The 18339-nt window shown below is 40.3% G+C and overlaps 1 non-coding gene across 1 annotated transcript; it reads left to right on the forward strand.

The window, feature by feature from the left end:
* Nucleotides 1-17777: 17777 nt before the first annotated feature.
* On the forward strand, nt 17778-17884 carry LOC141635685 (small nucleolar RNA R71). The gene has a single exon (XR_012540355.1). It is a non-coding gene; the product is annotated as a small nucleolar RNA R71 (small nucleolar RNA).
* The last annotated feature ends 455 nt before the right edge of the window (nt 17885-18339 follow it).

Below are 18339 nucleotides of genomic sequence, written 5' to 3' on the forward strand. Positions count from 1 at the left end.
ATTTTATTTCCTATTTCTTCATTCCACTTTGGTGCTACTTATGCTTTTGTGTAGCACATGCGCAGATGTACGATCTAATGTCGCGCTTTGAAATGTTTTTGATTGTAGCTGATTATAAAGGCTCGAAGAAAAAGGAGGTCGAGCTGGGACCTGACTGAAGCTAGCGCTACCCGGGAGGCAACCCGGATAATTTTATTTTATTTTGCATTTTATTAACTTTCAGTTGTAATAAATGGTTTTTATACCATAGACTATCTTAGTATGCTTGTTTAGTTAGTTTGCGGGCCGTTTTTAATTACGTTTTGCAGGGAACACGCTGGGAATCACTCGATCGAGTAGTTTCCCTACTCGATCGAGCACTTTTGCTGATGAATTCACTCGATCGAGTGAAATATTTACTCGATCGACCACCTGAGATAGAGAAACCGCTTTCGTCATCGTTTTTCCTCGATCGAGCAAGTTTTGAATGCCCACTCTACTCGATCAGCTACTGTTCATCTGCTATCGAGTGTATTTGACTTGGATTAGCTTCCTGAGACGGTTTTTCCGGGCCTTTAGCAACCTCCCATGTTCATGGTCGGTTTGGGGAGGTCCCTTTATTCGCGCATTTGTGAGTTTTTCCGTATTTACTCTCTTTCTCCTTCAGTTTGCATTTCCTTTTCATGTTTTGGTACAATGGGGGCATTGTACGGTTTGGTTTGGGGAGGTTTTGCATCCATATCTATGTCTGCATTTTGTTTTCATTGCATTTCAGTTATCACGTTTAATTTATGTTTGCATTGTTGTTTATTTTTGTTAAAAACTCAAAAATTCCATAAAAATTAAAAAAATTGTTAAAATTCAAAAAAATCACGTTTATTTTTGCATATAGGTTGAGTCGGAATGGTAGATTTCAGTGATGAAATTGCACTATTTTTTTGTCTTTTTGCTTAAGCCTTGCAATAAACGTTTATCTTTTAGCTTTGTCTTATTGCATATCTACGAGTTTATGTTAAAATTTAGCTGAACATATAGACTTGACCTGAGATTTTGGCAACCTACTTATAATTTCTAAGATTTAGAGCCTTATAAACTGGTGTCATTTGTGACTAGTTTCATGTAGGATTGTGAGTAGTTACTCCTTGCATAACATGTACCATTAATTTGCATATATATGAAATTCAATTGCTTTTTGCCTACATACATTCGGTTAGTGGTTGGTGTCACATGCAGGGAGGTACTTACAATTTCCCTTTCTTTCATTTTTACCCATTTAACTCCACATTAGCCAAATTTGCCTGTTGACCCTTAACTACATTCCAAATTTAGCCTGCCTTGTCAAGCTAGTTTAGATTGTTTTTGCGGTATATTGTCTATTGTATCAAGTTTGGCTTATATCTATTGTTTTGGAGTTGGTATTTATGAAGAAAAGGAGGAAAATAGAAAAAAAAAGAGTTGAAAAAAAACGTGAAAAAGAAAGAAAGAAGAAAAAAAGAAAGTTGAAAAAAAAGAATGAAAAAAAAAAAGATTTCGAAAAAAGATGTTGTTTGGTTGTTGACGGTTTTCGCTCCTATGTTTTATTTATATCATTTGAGGAGTGTTTCTAGTTCGGTTTGGTGAGTTTTGTGCCAAATGAAGGGCATGTATTTATTCATAATTGAGTTGGAAATGGATGTTGCCATATGGTTTTGTTTAGGTACTAGCTTGGCCGCCTATACCTCCACATTTCCATAAAATGTTTTGCCTTTTCTTACCCATTGCCTCACTTTACCATATTTTTATAAGCCCTCGGCCGTGACAGACCTTGTTTGGTTGGAATGTATGTACGGTAGTTAGAATTGTCTATCATATTAGTTGCATGCATGTTTATGTGGGTCGTAGTCTAGGTGAGCGACTATTTTTCTTTCTCTCTTACATATATATGTTCACCCTTTGCTTCATGAGAGAAGAGTGACCCGTGAGAGTCCATTATTAAAGGTCTTGCAAGTTCGACTTTTTCGACTTTATTATAAACATCCTATAACTCGTTTGCATTTGACTCTGTTTAGCTATAAGTGTTAGTTTGCTTGCACTAAATCGGCTTAAGTGGGCATTTGTAGCTAGCTCTGAGTTATCTTTCCCGTTCCTTTAGTTGCATTTTAGTTTACTCGAGGACGAGTAAAGGTTTGGTTTGGGGAGATTTGATACGTACATTTTATATAGTCTTATTAGCCTATTTTATGCACGTATTTCTATGCTTTTATCGTGGTTTTATGCTACGAAATGCCCCGAATATGCTACTTTGGTGTATTTTGTCTTAATTGCAGGAATGGACCATAAAGTAGTGAAATCAAGCCATTTACCGTCCGTTTTGCATGCATTTGGAGGAAGAGTGGATTTGGAGCGGGAATTATAGCTGTCTTGGGATGCGTGAAGCCTTTTCGAGAGCTAAAAGGACAAGTCAAAGTCAAACTAACGAGAATCATGAGCTGCTGAAGTCAAGATCCACTCGATCGAGTAATTAATTAGTCGATCGAGTGGTTTTAGGATGAATAATCAGGCGGTCGAGTAGTTTATCTAGTCGATCGACCATTTGCATTTATTGTTTTAGTCGATCGAGTAACTATTGTGGTCAATCGACCAGTTTTGAGCCTGAGTTGCTCGATCGAGTGGTTTTATTCCACTCGATCGAGTGGATTTTGCTACGGGCTAGGCTTTTTGCTTTAATTCCGTCAACTAGGTTTAGCAAATCCTATTTTCTTATAAATAGGAAGTCAGTATGTCATTGTAAACTCTCTCATCTCCTCCCTCCTTTTCATCTGACACTTCTATTACGTTACTTTGGCTACTGTTACTTTTGTTCTTCATTTCCGGATCTTTTAATTTAGTAATTCTTTCTTCCCTTTTCTCTCTTTATTTTAATGTTTATTGTTCCTATTTCTTTTATTCTAGTTTTCCTTATTCCCATGTCTAGCTAAATCCCCTTAGTATGTTAAAATTAGGGAAGCCGTGGTAGCAACATGTTATAATTGACTTGAATAGATTAGTCTGGCGATAAGAATTGTATTAGGCAATTTAATTGTTATTAGGTTGAATGTATGCATGCAGGAGACCAATTTATAAAAGTAGTTAACCCCGACCTGGATGGAAAGATTGGAAGGGAAGGCTTGCTTAATTACAATAGGTAATACCTAATTAGGGGGAAAGCTAAGTTAGGAGACCCTAGGTCGGTTTAAGGACCGAAAGGTGACGACCATAGCTCTTCTTATCAATAGTCTAATCGCCTCAGTACACCCGATAGTACAGCTGCCACGGTAGACCGACTCCTAGCATATTCCCTTCTCCTCTGTTAAATTCTCGCTTTCCTCTCCCTCTTGCTTAGCATCTTTAGTTTAATATAAATAATCAAAACCCCCAACTTGTGACATTAGACAGATAGAATAGACAAGTAGATAGTACACCGCCTCTCTGTGGAGATCGACCCTACTTATCTCTAGCTTCTGTTAGTTATACTTAGGTATTTTATTTTTGGTACAAAAACGACAGTATCAACCGAGAAGGATATGAAATTGAGTGGGAGCATAAAGCAGGATGTTCTCACGATTTCCAACAAGGGTAAAGGTAAGGGCAAAGCTCCAGGCGACCTAACTGTAGGTAAGCCAAAATTCAAGAAGCCAGAAAACGGTAAGAGTGGGCCCGGTGAGACTAGTGGCTCACAAGGCAAGGCAAAGAGCAAGGGCGGTGACATTGAGTGCCACCATTGTCACAAGACTGGACATTGGAGGAGGAACTGTCCCATCTATCGTGAGGACATCAATGCAGGCCGCGTCGCTCCTGTTGGTATGTCATCTTATATTCATATGATTGAGATTAACCATGCAAGTTTCGGAACTTGGGTACTTGATAATGGTTGTGGTTCTCATTTGTGTAATCATTTGCAGGGCCTAAGAAACATCACACCTCTCGGAAAGGGTGATGTGGACCTGCGAGTTGGGAATGGAGCTAGAGTTGCTGCTGTCTCGAAGGGAACATATGTAATCCAACTCCCTAGTGGTTTTGCGTTATTTTTAAATAACTGTTACTATGTACCCGGTTTGTCTAAGAACATTATTTCAGTTTCCGTACTTGATAAAGACGGATTTTCATTTTTACTAAAGGATAATAGCTGTATTTTCTCTTTCAATGAAATGATTTATGGCAAAGCGGTTTCCATGAATGGAATTTACATCTTAGATCAAACCACGGAAGTATTACACATGAATAATAAGAAATTTAAGGTTGGTGACAAAGATCAAACCTATCTATGGCATTGTCGAATGGGACACATAAATGAGAAACGCGTAAAGAAACTCGTCGATAATGGGACCATTCCCGCATTCGAATTTTCTACATATGGCACGTGTGAATCATGTCTCATTGGCAAAATGACTCGAATTTCCTTCAAAGGTGTTGGAATACGCGCTAGTGACCTATTAGGACTCATACATACTGATGTTTGTGGACCTATGTGAATTACCGCTAGAGATGGCTATAGATATTTTATCACTTTCACGGACGATTTGAGTAGATACGGATATGTCTACTTAATGAAGCATAAAAGTGAGTCCTTTCAGAAATTCAAGGAATACCAGAACAGGGTTGAAAACCAACTGGGTAGAAAGGTTAAAGCACTCCGTTCAGATCGGGGTGGCGAATATCTTTCAAATGAGTTTGATCAACACTTTAAAAACTGTGGAATCGTTTTGCAGTTAACTCCACCTAGAACACCTCAATTAAATGGTGTGTCTGAACGGAGAAATCGAACCTTACTTGATATGGTTCGATCCATGATGAGACACATGGTAGTGCCTGATTCATTATGGGGTTTTGCTCTTTTGTCAGCTGCTCTTATACTTAACCGAAGTCCGACTAAAGCTGTCGACAAGACTCCATATGAAATGTGGAAGGGAACGGTACCTAACTTGTCCTTTATTCGGGTTTGGGGCTGCGAGACTTATTTCAAGTGGAGACACGAGGATAAGCTCGGCCTGCGATCGGTCAAGACATACTTTATAGGTTATCCAAAAGGAACATTTGGTCATTACTTCTATTCGCCTACTGAACATCGAGTTTTTGTTGCGGCTAGTGCGACGTTCTTAGAGAAAGAATTTCTCGAGAAAAAGACAAGTAATATAACCTTCGAGCTGTCGGAGATTCCAGAACCAACAACCGAGGAACGGATGGAGGAAGTTATTCCTCCAACTGATGACACGGTTAATATTCCTGAGGAACCTAGGAGGTCGGGTAGAGTCTCTCATCCTCCGAACAGATACATTGGTATGGTCGAGGAGAATGACGTTTTACTCCTAGAGAGTAATGAACCCGCTACCTATAAAGGTGCAATGGCCTGTTCCGACTCAAAGCTATGGCTCGAAGCCATGCAATCCAAGATGGACTCCATGTATGAGAATGATGTATGGGATCTAGTTGATTTACCTAATAAGGTAAAACCTCTACAGTGCAAATGGCTTTACAAAATAAAGCATTCTGTAGACGCGCAACCAGATACCTATAAGGCACGACTTGTGGCAAAAAGTTTCACTCAAGTGCACGGATTGCATGATGATGAAATTTTTGCACCTGTAGTCATGTTACGTTCCATTCGGATAATCTTAGCGATTGCCGCTTTTCATGACTATGAAATTTGGCAAATGGATGTGAAAACCGCCTTCTTAAACGGTTATTTGGAGGAAGAGTTGTACATGGTGCAACCCGAAGGTTTCATAGATCCTGAACATCCTAAGAAAGTATGCAAACTTAAGCGTTCCATTTATGGACTTAAGCAAGCTTCTCGGAGTTGGAATCATCGTTTCGACCAGGTGATAAAAGAGTATGGTTTCACTCGATCGGTCGAAGAACCATGCTTATATATCAAGTCGAGTGGGAGCAAGATTGTATTCTTGATATTGTATGTCGATGACATATTCCTGATTGGGAATGACATTCCTCTCCTATCTTCGGTTAAAGAATGGTTGAAGAACCATTTCCAGATGAAAGATCTGGGTGAGGCACAACGCATTTTTGGAATCCGTATCTACCGAGATAGATCACGACGGACGTTATCACTTAGTCAGGAGTCTTATTTGGATAAGATTCTTGAGAAGTTCAGCATGACCAACTCCAAGAGGGGGAACCTTCCAATGACGTCTGGGATGCAGTTGAGCAAGTCTCAGTCACCCACGACGCCTGAAGGGATTGAGCGCATGAGTCGTGTTCCTTATGCTTCTGCAATAGGATCAATCATGTATGCCATGATATGCACATGTCCAGACGTGGCATATGCATTGAGTATGACGAGTCGGTACCAAAAGAATCCAGGTGAAACACACTGGAGAGCTATTAAAAATATTCTCAAGTACCTATGGAGGACTAAGGATAGGGTATTGACTTATGGAGGCGATACTAAGCTATGCGCAATCGGTTATGCAGATGCTAACTTCCAAACAGATCGAGATGATTCAAAATCTCAGTCCGGGTTCGTCTTCACTCTTAATGGTGCTGCGGTCAGCTGGAAGAGTTCTAAAAAGAGTGTTGTAGCAGATTCTACTACTGAATCCGAGTACTATGCCGCTTCGGAAGCAGCTAAGGAAGTGATATGGATGCGTCAATTCTTACAAGGACTTACGATAGTTCCTAGTTCGATTGACCCGATCACCATCTATTGTGACAATAGAGGTGTCATCTTCCAGGCTAAGGAGCCTAAGTCTAGCAACAAATCTAGACATGTACATCGGAAAGCTCACCTGATCCGTGATTATGTGGAGCAAGAAGAGATAGTGATTGACAAGATTGCGACGGATGATAACATCGCGGACCCTCTCACTAAAACATTGAATTTTGATAAGCATGAAGGGCACGTTATTTCCATGGGAATTAAATGTGTTCCTGAGTTGTTGTAGTCGATTATGGATTTGATACATTATCTTTTTCATATACTATTTATAACTTCATCGTTTTATTATAATATTTTTTTTTTCATGTGGTTTGTACTGACAACTTTGAACGCCACAAAGTGAACTGAATTATATTATATTTTGTTTTGGTCCGTAATCGCCTACAAGAGATGATAACTCTGGCTATTTTATTGTGCAGTCGATTGATGGTGGGTTCAACGAGCCATAAGTCAAACTGTTGACTAATCGATCACAAATGCGAGATTATAACGATACCTCGTAGGACAAATTTTTGTGACAATGTAATGGAGTCCTAAATGTTTAAAAACATTCGGTGCCAGGTCATGGATAGGACATCCATTGTGTTCCTAGAGTCGATTCTTTTGACTATCGACTGTCTCTTGAGATTAAGGCAGTTTTTGGGTGACTTTGGTTTCTTTCTCACGGTCTCCGTAAATCGGAGGCTAAGTAGATTTTTTTCTGGGTCATTTCATACTGTGCTTACATCTGCAGGATTCGAGTTGAGGAAAATATCCAACCCTTATCAGGTATAGTTATTTCTCAGGGCCACTCGAGGAGTTGTAACTGAAATACATGGCTATTCTCGAATGATGATTCGTTTATCAGTTAAGTTACTCTCTAGTCGGGGAAACCACTCTTGATACATATCACTTTCAAAATACGACCTTTGTGAATACAGATTTTGCAAATTGTTTTACATTGAGTGGGAGAAATTTTAGGATATGAGAATCGGTTATCGCACATACACTTGTGAGGACAAGTGGGAGTTTGTTGGAGCTTGTGTCCTCCACAAATTAGTGTGATAACATTTGTAAATATCTTACAGGTTCACAAGGGTATACTTCATATTTAATCAGTTGATTAACGATTACCTAATAACGGTTGGCTTGCTAGAAAGTTTGACGTTATTATCATACAGATGGCGGTGATCAACTGGTCCCTAAAGGTTACACCTATAGGATGTGTTTGAGAGATGTGGTTATGGAAATGTAATCACATTGATGCCTTATATGATTAAACAGTTAGTTAATGTGTTGATGAGACGATTATTTAATGCCGATTAAATAATATTAGCTGAGACGAATTAATTGTCAATTCGTAAATTGAATATAATAAGTTATATTTAATTAATGTATATAATGTTAGCTTAGACAAATTAATATGTTAATTCGTAATTAAATGTAATCGGTTATATTTAATCAACAAGATGAATGTGTCATAGTGGTAATAGTAAGGGTACTCAAACCAAGAGGTTATGGGTTCGATCCTCACTAGATGACAATTTATATTTAACACATTTTATACATTTTTGGAATAACCGAAAATAAGGATTTTAATCCTTATTATTTCGGTGGGATTTGGGCCGAAATGAGGAAGAAAAAAAGACTCCTCATTCACTTCTCTTTTTCGGTTAGAATAAGAGGAAGAGGGAGCTTATTTTTTTTAACCTAATCATTTTCTAACCTAGCCTCCATCTCATCAAAAGAAAAACACAAAACCTAAAAATTAATCAGTTAATTTTTGGATCGATTCTAGCAAAATCAAAGGGCATTTCTCATATCGTCTTGGGTGCAACTGATAGGAGAATACCATTGCGATATTGTTCATAGGCCATAAAAGCTAGGACCGAAGGTTATTTCTTAATCCTTTACGTTTTGTTTATGCAATTTAGTTTTATGACTCGTAATCATCACTTTATAATTCGTTATAATCCTTAAATTTAAAGGGATGCATACAGATAAATCCCACAAAGACTGCCCAGCCTCAGTCGGTGTGGACCCCTCTCCAGTCTCAGGTCTCTTCCGCTTCTTAGGGGCGAAAGTAGTGGGAGGAGCGAGTGTGAGGTGGTAGGAAGGTAGAGGTGGAGGTAACCTACCCGACATAATGGTCAAAGGTGAAAGACGGGGTAGGTCGGGAAACGGTAAGGTCATGGACTCGGAACCACAGATCTTCCAAGTCCGGTGATCCTTAACTAACCAAAACATCGCCTGCATGGCGTTGACATCTAAGTCTGCTTCCTTATCTAAGTGTGTCAGGACATGGGGAAAGTAAGTGAAGAGATAACGGGTGAGGTAGGAGGCTATGCCTCCACAGGAAATCGTGCCCGTCTTCTTCAGCCCGACAGCATTAAAATGCTGAGCTGTCAAGTAGGCAATGTTAAAAACGAAGGGGCTAGCGCTATCAGTGTTCAGATATCCCCCTAAAATAGACAACTCAACATTGTTAATGTTGTTAGGCTCCTTACGGCCAAAAATCGTGCTTCTAAGGAGACGGAGAAAGTAACGGGCCGGGGGAAGGTGAACGTGAGCCAGCCTTCGCTGCTCAAAGGGAGTCTGTGCCAAGGTGGGCCAAAGTAAACGCAGGACCTGTCGAGGAGGGTCCAAATGGCCATGAGAAGATAAACCTAACCGCCTGCCAAACTCAGCTAAGGTCCAAGAAGTGGTCTGGTTAAAACGTCTAAAGGAGACACAAGAGCTCTCCAGGTCAGTGTCATATGCACCAGCCGAGAAGCTGAAAGAGCTGAAAAACTCAAGGGTTAGCTACTCGTAGGTCAGTGCATGCATTGTGGTAAGCCCGGTCATCCCCGTCCCGTTTAAAATTTCAGCTACAGGCTCATAAATCCCCAATCTCTCAAGTAGTTCGACATAAAAACTTAGTATAAGTGATGTCACAGCGCATTAAATTCTTAAAACGTTTACGATGAAGCGAGTTCACGAAACGTACCTCAGGAAAATCAGGAAGCGGGTCCAAGGAATCGTCTGCTCGGAACGTCGCAGCAGTGCGTTCAGCAGTAGAGGCTCCTCGACCCCGTCCCCGTCCTCGTCCAGCATCACCTAAATAAGAAGAAGCCATTCTAGGAGCCTGGCCTATGACTGGTCGAGGCACTAAAGCTGACGAGAAAGCATCTGCAACGGCTGGTGACGACGGAGCAGGGGTCGTCACCGTGGAAGGGACAGTAGCTGGACTAACAGCGGCGACAGTAACAGTACCAGCAGAGCTAGTGACGGTGGCAGCATCAAGAACCACCGTCTCAGAAAGGGATGGAGTAACAGTAGAACTAGTAGAGAGCAAAGTGCTACTATCCATCCTATAATGCAAATAAGTCCGTTAATTAGTCAATTAAACAATTGCAACACGATTTTCCCAAATTTATCAAAAATTTTGAAACCCTAGCCCTAACTAAGGTCGAAAAGGATCAATTAAACAACAAGAATCAAAGGGAAATACTTACTTGATTGATTACCCACAGAAAGATGCAAAAGAATCGACAAAAACACAAGAAATTAGTCGGATTGAAACCCGACTTTCGCAAACCCTAAATCCCTAATTAAAATGCAACGAACACGAAATTGAGGGGGAAAAGAGAGGGCTTATGTCGAAATAAGCACAAGGAACACAATGTGGATGTTCAATAAGGTAAAGGGGAAGAACAATGGAGGATTGGGGGATTTTTTTTGGTGTTTATCGCATAAGTAAAGGAAGAGGAAGAGTTAGAATGAAATTAGAAGAGGAATAAAGTTACTCCCTCCGTCTTATAAGCCATAGTTCCTTGATTGAGTGATTTGAAACCACTCGATTGAGAGCTTCCTCCTTCATTCTGCTCGATCGAGTAAAACACCTCTCGATCGAGAACTCCTCTTTTTGGACCATTCGATCGAGGACTTGAACCTGTTCGATCGAAGACTTTGTCTGGGTATTTCTCTCGATCGAGTATAAAAAGTACTCGATCGAGTTATTTTCCTTTGGCACGCATCCCAATGCAGCATATCTACCCCAAACCTGCATAAAAACAGATAGAAATGCTTCCCGCAAATACCAAATTCAAAAATACGCAGTCTATATTCGGTCTTATGCTAAAACTAACTACGCCATTATCTAACAGTCTGAAACGCAAATAAAGGTGTCTAACGGAAATTCAAATTACAAAGTTTTACAACGGGGCATTCCCCGCTCATCTTCCAAAACACTGTAACAGCCCGAAAGAGGGCTTCTGACTGGAGGAGGTCCCTTCAGCATCGCGGACCGTCCTCTTGGATCGCCATGAGCTTGAACTTGAACTAATTGAAGAAGAATAGTTTGCGTCCAAGTACGCCTTCACTTTCTTCTTTCCTTTGGCATTCCTGCTGGCAGTTTCATTTGCAGCAAACCCATCACTTAACTTGACTTTCACTGTACCTTGACCGACGGAGTCTCCAATATCCACCCTGTTTGTACCTGTAGTAAGGGAAACAACAGAATGGTCCTCCTTTTTGCTCTCAGTCTGAGGCGGAGGTGTCACTATAGCAGCACAAAACTCAATGTCATCAGCTGGAGAATCTGTGTCTGGGTATATAGAGGGTAAGGCATTGCACGGTTGAACTTGCATAGGGGCCCTACGAGCTTTGGACTGATAAAATGTCAGCTCCTCGTCACCTACCTGAAAAGTAAGGGTCTTCCCCCCGACATCGATTACCGCACGAGCTGGAAATAAGAATGGTCGTCCTAATATAATAGGAGTGTAAGAGTCTTCAGGTATGTCTAAGACCACAAAATCAACGGGAATAAAGAGTCTCCCGATCTTCGCAGGTATGTCCTCTAAGACACCTAGTGGCCGTGATATAGTACGGTCGGCCATCTGAACAGTCATGTTGGTACAATGAAATTTGGTCAAACCTAGTCTCTTAGCGAGTGACGGTGGCAAGACACTTACGCTATCTCCTAAGTCGCATAGCGCATTATCAATTAAGTGGGTCCCTATATGGCATGGAATCGAAAAGCTACCCGGGTCGGATTGTTTGGGTGGTGTCTTATTCTGAACTAAGGCGGACCCTATTTTACAAAGCTACCGTTTCGTGATCTGTAATATGCCTCTTACGCGTTAATATTTCTTTCATAAACTTCATGTAGAGGGTACCTGGGTAAGCAGTTCGGTGAAAGGAACGTTGACATAAAGCCTCTTTAGGATATCAACAAATTTCCCAAACTATTGTTCGGCTTTCTTGTTTTGCAATCACCTCGGAAAAGGAACCGTGATAGGAATTTCCAAGCCCTTATTTCTTTCTGCCAACGTCTCAACACGATCTTCATCATTTCTACTCGATCGACCCCTTTTGCTCTCGATCAAGCTCTTTCACCAGCAATTTCCTTCGATCGAGAACAATCACCTACTCGATCGAAGTCTTCCTTTTCAGCACTACTCGATCGAACATCAGTTTCACTCGATCGAGTAGTTTCCTCAGCATTTCCTCTCGATCGACCACCTGAAATGAGTCGATCGAGGATTTTCTTCGGGTTCAGCATAGTTTCGTCCGATAACGACTGTTCACGCTCAACAACAGTAGGTTCCGGGTCTGATTTATCTTCGTCAGTTGACAATTTAGGTCCTTCGTAGGAAAGACCGCTCCTCAAATTTATCAGATTCACCGTCTCATGTTGGTTCTTATCAGGTTGAGATGGTAAATGGCTCGGCTTCCTTGAAGATTGATTAGTGGCAAGTTGAGCTATTTGAGATTCGAGTGACTTTATCGACGCATCTTTCTGTTGGTCACTCTTCTGCAACTGAATTGTCAATGACTGAATCATCGACTTCAACTCTCCCATTTCACTTACACCACTGGAGGAGCACCTTGTTGCGGCGGTGGAAAGGATGGAGGCTTTTGAAAGCCTTGTTGAGCTTTATGAGGGGGAAGGTAAGGCTGTTGCTGCTGCGGTAGAAGTGTAGAATTCAACACATTCTAATTAGTCCATCTCAAATTAGGATGGACTCCATTCTGATTGTTGTAATAGGAGCCCCCTTGCCTATATTGCTGAAAGGCAAGAACCTGCTCCTTCTTAGTTAGACAGTCAACAACAGTGTGACCGTCATTGCTACCGCACCTCTCACATGAAACGGCTTCTTGTCTAGTCAATAAGTGAACCGTCTGTTGATCACCAGCATTTTGCAACTCTAACTTATCAAAACGGGCATTCATGGCTTCCAGCTGAGCCATAACTATGCTATCTACAGAACAGACTGTTCGAATAACTCCTCTTGGGTTCCCATATTCAGCACAATGGGTAACCATCTCCTCTATAATTTCCCATCCCTTGTCATCATCATTATTCTTCTGAAATTGCCCGTTTGATGAGGCGTCCAAAATAGCACGGTGGTCGTCATACAACCCATTATAAAACTGATTGCATAAGAACCACTGATCGAAACCATGATGAGGAAGAGACCACACAACTTCTTAAACCGGCACCATGCGTCGTACAAGTTTTCATCTGGTGTTTGCTTGAAACTTGTAATTTTTCCTCTCATCTAATTAGTCCGTTGTGGAGGAAAATACCTTTTATAAAAAGCAAGGGCCAGGCTCTCCCAGTCGGTGATACCAGCCGTGGTTCTATCGAGATATATGAGCCATTATCGGGCTCCATCGGTCAAAGAAAAAGGAAATAGAACCTCCTTAATCTTGTCCTGATTCACTCCCTTAGTAGCGGGAATGGTTGAGCAATAGTCTATGAAAACCTCCATATGTTTCTGCGGATCTTCACCAGCTACTCCACGGTACATATTTCTTTCGACCAGATTGATATAAGACGGCCGAATGTCAAATGTGTTCCCATCCTCGATCGCAAGTTTGAAACCTTTGGGGATAGAAGCAGCTGTAGGCTCAGAGTAACTCACGATATTAGGCATCTTCACAGAACTAGCAGCAGAAATAGAATTATCTTCTTTGAAAGACTAGTCTTATGCAAATAAGAAGTGTTCTAGCTCGGGTTCAAAAGTACTCAAGCCTTCCTTTTGAATCTTTCTCTGCAGTCTTTGTCTATAACTAAAGGTCTGTTCTGGTTCAGGATCAGCTTGAACTAACTCTGACCTGTTAGACCTGGGCATAAACAGCACTGGAGAAAATAAATAAGAACTGTCTCAAGGAATTAAAAATTCCCTGAGACTGAGAGACAAACGAAATGAAACAGACAAATAGGCTAATTGCCTCCCCAGCAACGGCCCCAAAATTTGATACCGTCGTTTTAGTATCAAAAATAAATACCTAAGTACTACTAACAGAAGTCACCGGTAAGTAGGGTTGATCTCCACAGGGAGGCTAAAGTATCTATCTATTAATTACGTCTATCTAGTAACAAATAGGGGGTTTTTAAATTGGTTTCTAAACTACTGAAGGTCTAAGGCAAGAGAAGTAAAGACAAGAGCAATAAAGCACGAAAAGGCAAGATATGTGATTAGATAGAGAGAGAGATATGTCAGGATTTCAGTTCACCATGGCAGTTCACTAACTCAGTTATAAATAGTCCAGACGATCTACTATGATAAGGGCAAGGGAAAGGTCCTTCCGGTCCGCTATCCACCCTATATTACAACTAACTTAACTTCCGTCCTCATTAGGGTAGTGTATTGTTCATAATAGGTCTGTTCATTCCAATCTTCCAATCCAGGAGCAAATTTAACCGGATTAAGGGGTTTAGAAGCGTGCACTCAACTTAACTTATTACAGTTATATTGTTATAAAACAGTTCTCACAGTCAATTATCTAGCCTATTCACAACATCGTCACTTCTCTACCATGGCTCCCCTAATCCTAACATAAGAGGAATTAATTACTCATGCTTTTGATGTAATCAACAACAATAACAATAAATATGCTAAGGAAAGACATAATAAATAAATTAAGGATAAAGTATAAACTAATGACAATGAAGAAACAGTAATAAGGAACAAATAATTAAGAGCAAAGAAGATTAGATTGAATAAAGAGTAGAGAAAGATTACAAAAGAGCGAATCCGGCAATAGGAACGAGTTAACGTCGCAAGAGAAAAGTAGCAGCAGTCGTAAAGAGGAAAATAGTGATTAAGAGTGTATAAGATGATCATTAACCTAATGACGACTCCCTTTATATAGGGAGGTGATTATTACCATAAAATAAACCTAACACGGAATAGAAATCCCGAGTATATAAGCTAATCACTCGATCGAGGCATACCATTCCTCTCGATTGAGTGATTCTCCAGCAATTCTTCTCGATCGAACAGATGTAGCTCTCGATCGAACACTCCCAAAATAGCTCCCTTCGATCGAGTACAGCAGGAACTCGATCGAACAACTTCAACTGCCAATTCCACTCGATCGACCATAAAACCTCTCGATCGAGTGTCTTCCACTGGAAAACAGCTTGGTCTCGTTTGGTTAGCTTCTAAGAACCTCCTTCACGCTTCCCGAGGTACGACATTCTGCTCTAAATCTCCATCCCCTCAAAATGCATGCTAAGAGGAACGAAAAAGGTACGATATCGCCACTCTAAGGTCAATTCCTGCAAATGAGACAAAACGAACCAAAGTAGCCAATTCGGGGCATTTTGCAATTCAAAGCAATGAAAATGATACATAAATGCGTGCAATAAAAGGCTAAAAAGACTATATAAATTGCACGTATCACCTAACAACACACCAACAACACAAGCGTATCCAAAATGGTTCCCAAATGGAACACCCACATCACATATATCGTCCTCCTCCATGCTTATATATACAAAAAGAAAAGGAAAGATAAAGGAGAAAGGATTGGAAGAATTTCCCAAACGTCTTCTTCGATGCTCGCATGTGTTGTTAATAAAAAAGGTTAGGACAAATGCAATATATATAATATAAACAATGCAAATTTTGGTAACTTTTCGATTTGTAAGCATTTTTTGTAATTTTCTCAAATTAACAAGTATAAACAAATATTTACAAATATTTACAAATATTCACAAGGTGGATATTTCCCTCCCCACACATAAGATGTACATCATCCTCGATGGGACTAAAGTAGGGAGAGAATGGAAAATTAAAGGACATATTTTTGTATTTTTGATATTTTCAAAAATTAAATGCGTGTTTTTGGATCTTAAATTTTTGAAAATGAAATACATGTTTTTGCAATCTTTCAAAATTTTCAAATTTTTATGGTTTTTATATAATGAATCCCCTCCCCACACTTAAAACGTGACATTGTCCTCAGTAGAACAAATGTAGGGAGGGAACTAAAATGCAAGTAAAGTATAAGTGAGTAAGGGAAGAGAATATATACAATTTGGTGGTTCTTGAAGGACTCCACAAAACCTCTGATTCAAAATTTTGTTGCTTGAATTTCCAAGTAACATGATCCATGTCACTCAAGGCATGAAGGAGACGATCAAAGGCTCTAGCAAAATCCTCAAATAAGCATGGGTATCTCCAAGCTATAGCTAACCACATCCAACTTCTCTTCCAATGCTTCTTCCCGTTCTTCCTCTTTCTCCTCTCGGTATTATTTCTAGGACACTCCATTTCAATGTAATAGCGAGAAGGAGAGAGGGACAACATCTCATAAACTTCATAGGATGAGGAACCCTCCTCATGCAAATCAAGGTAAGGAGAATGGTGGGAAATAAGAGGTGGAGGAGTCAACTTCTCAACATTGAGGTTCACGATGCTATCATTTATGTCCTCATTTCTTTGACTCTCCAATTAAACCGAGCCATTTTCAAAGATGATAGCTTCAATTTTTTCCAAGCTAGAGTCAAAACTACAAACGTCGTAGTTTTTCTCATGGCTCCTTAACTCTCCAAATATGGCAAGCTCAAATTCATCAACCTCCGTTTCCCAACTTTTATCTTCTTTCCCACACTTGTCATTGACACACACTTCTTCTTTATCCTCACAAATTTCCCAACACTCATCCGTTGAGGCAACAAGTTCACGATCATTGATAAGTTTTTGCTTTGAGATAACTTCCGTTAAGAAGTTGTTGTAAGGGGGCATCCCTTCCGTGGAGGGAGGGGTTGTCTTCATATTTTTCACCAAGTTCATGAACTTCTCGTGTCGTGATTCTTCATTGACCACTTCCCCTTTTGAGAAAAAGGTGATGGTGGCACATAAGAAGGTCTTGGTGTAGTCTCGGATTGCTCAATAGCCAACTTACCCATGTTGTCATTGTTGCTCACCTTCTCAACCTCAATTTCCTCCAACACAAAATGCTCATCATTTTGGGGTTCATCATTCACCATCTCCATTGATCCTCCTAATTCCTTCCCACTTCTCAAGGTAACCAAGTGGACTTGTTGATGAAGTGGTAGTCCATCTTTGTAGTTAAGCCCTTGAGTTGGCAAAGAATGCGGGCTTCTTTGAGTGTTAGAAATCCATTGATTGTCTATGTGAGAATCAAATGTTCTTTAATGATCTTGGACATTAGCGAGATCAATTATCAAATTCTTGAATTGTTAATCATAATGGGCTTCTCTTTGTTGTGCCCTAGCATCCATTTCTTTCAACATTCCTTCAATGAAAGAGTTTGGGTTTGGGGGTTCAATTGGTAGAGGTTGATAATGGCTTTGTTGTTGATGGGAATGGTGAGGTGGTTGGTCTTGTAAAACATAGGGTTCTTGTGGGTATAGGTCTTGTTGTGAAAAGGATGAGCAAGTGTTATATGAATGTTTAATACCGCCACAATTCTCACAAGTAGGAGCATATCGTTGATAGTTCCTTAGAGGAGAACTTGGTTAAGAGTAGGTCCTTGGTGGTGTCCTAGGCTCTTGAACGTAGTAGACCTTGGGGTGTTTTGGTCTTTCTTCATGATAAGCATTTTCATGCTTCCTCTCCACCAAAAAGCTATCAAATTTCTTTGACAATTCATCCAACTTGGCCTTGTTTTCCAATTCTAGCTCCTTCACTCTTGGACTCATTTTCTCTTCTATAATCACCTTCTCTACCTCCACAGCTAATTTCCATGTCGGAAATATTTTAGATCAACTCTGTGATTTTGAGCATTTTTCATCTTGTCAAAGTTGCCACCGGAGGCCGCCACAATCATATCTCTAAACCTTTGCTCAAGGGTTTTAAAGAAGATTTGGGTTGTCATCCATTTGGGGATTCCATGATGTGGGCAAGAGGTAAGAAGGTCTCTAAATATTTCCCATGCTTCACTCAAAGTTTCAAGATGCTTTTGCTTGAAGGTTTGGATTTCATGTCTCATTCTAGCGGTTTTTGAAGAAGGGTAAAATTTGTTGATAAAAGCCCTTGACAAGCTTTCCCAAGTAGTGAAGTACCCGGTTCATGTGAATTCAACCATTTTCTAGCATTGTCCTTCAAGGAAAGAGGAAAGAGCATAAGGAGAATTTTCTCTTCCGTGATGCCATCGTACTTGATCATATCCGCTTTTTCTTTGAATAAGATAAAATGTTCATGAACATCTTCACTCTTCAAGCCATGAAAAATATCTTATTGAATAAAGGAGATTGTATGATGACGGAGCTCAAACGTATTAGGAGCAAGAACTCCATAATTAATTGCCGAGTAAGACCGATTAGGGTCCGGTCTATGGTAGTAACCCATTGGTTGGTCCGTCATTTGTTTGTCCATGAAGTTAGTTCTTGGTGTATTTGGTGGGCTAGGTGAGTTTGAATGTTGTGAGTGGGTGGGTGAGTGATTTGG

This window comes from Silene latifolia, chromosome Y (genome assembly GCF_048544455.1).
Source record: "Silene latifolia isolate original U9 population chromosome Y, ASM4854445v1, whole genome shotgun sequence".
Classification (NCBI taxonomy): Eukaryota; Viridiplantae; Streptophyta; class Magnoliopsida; order Caryophyllales; family Caryophyllaceae; genus Silene; species Silene latifolia.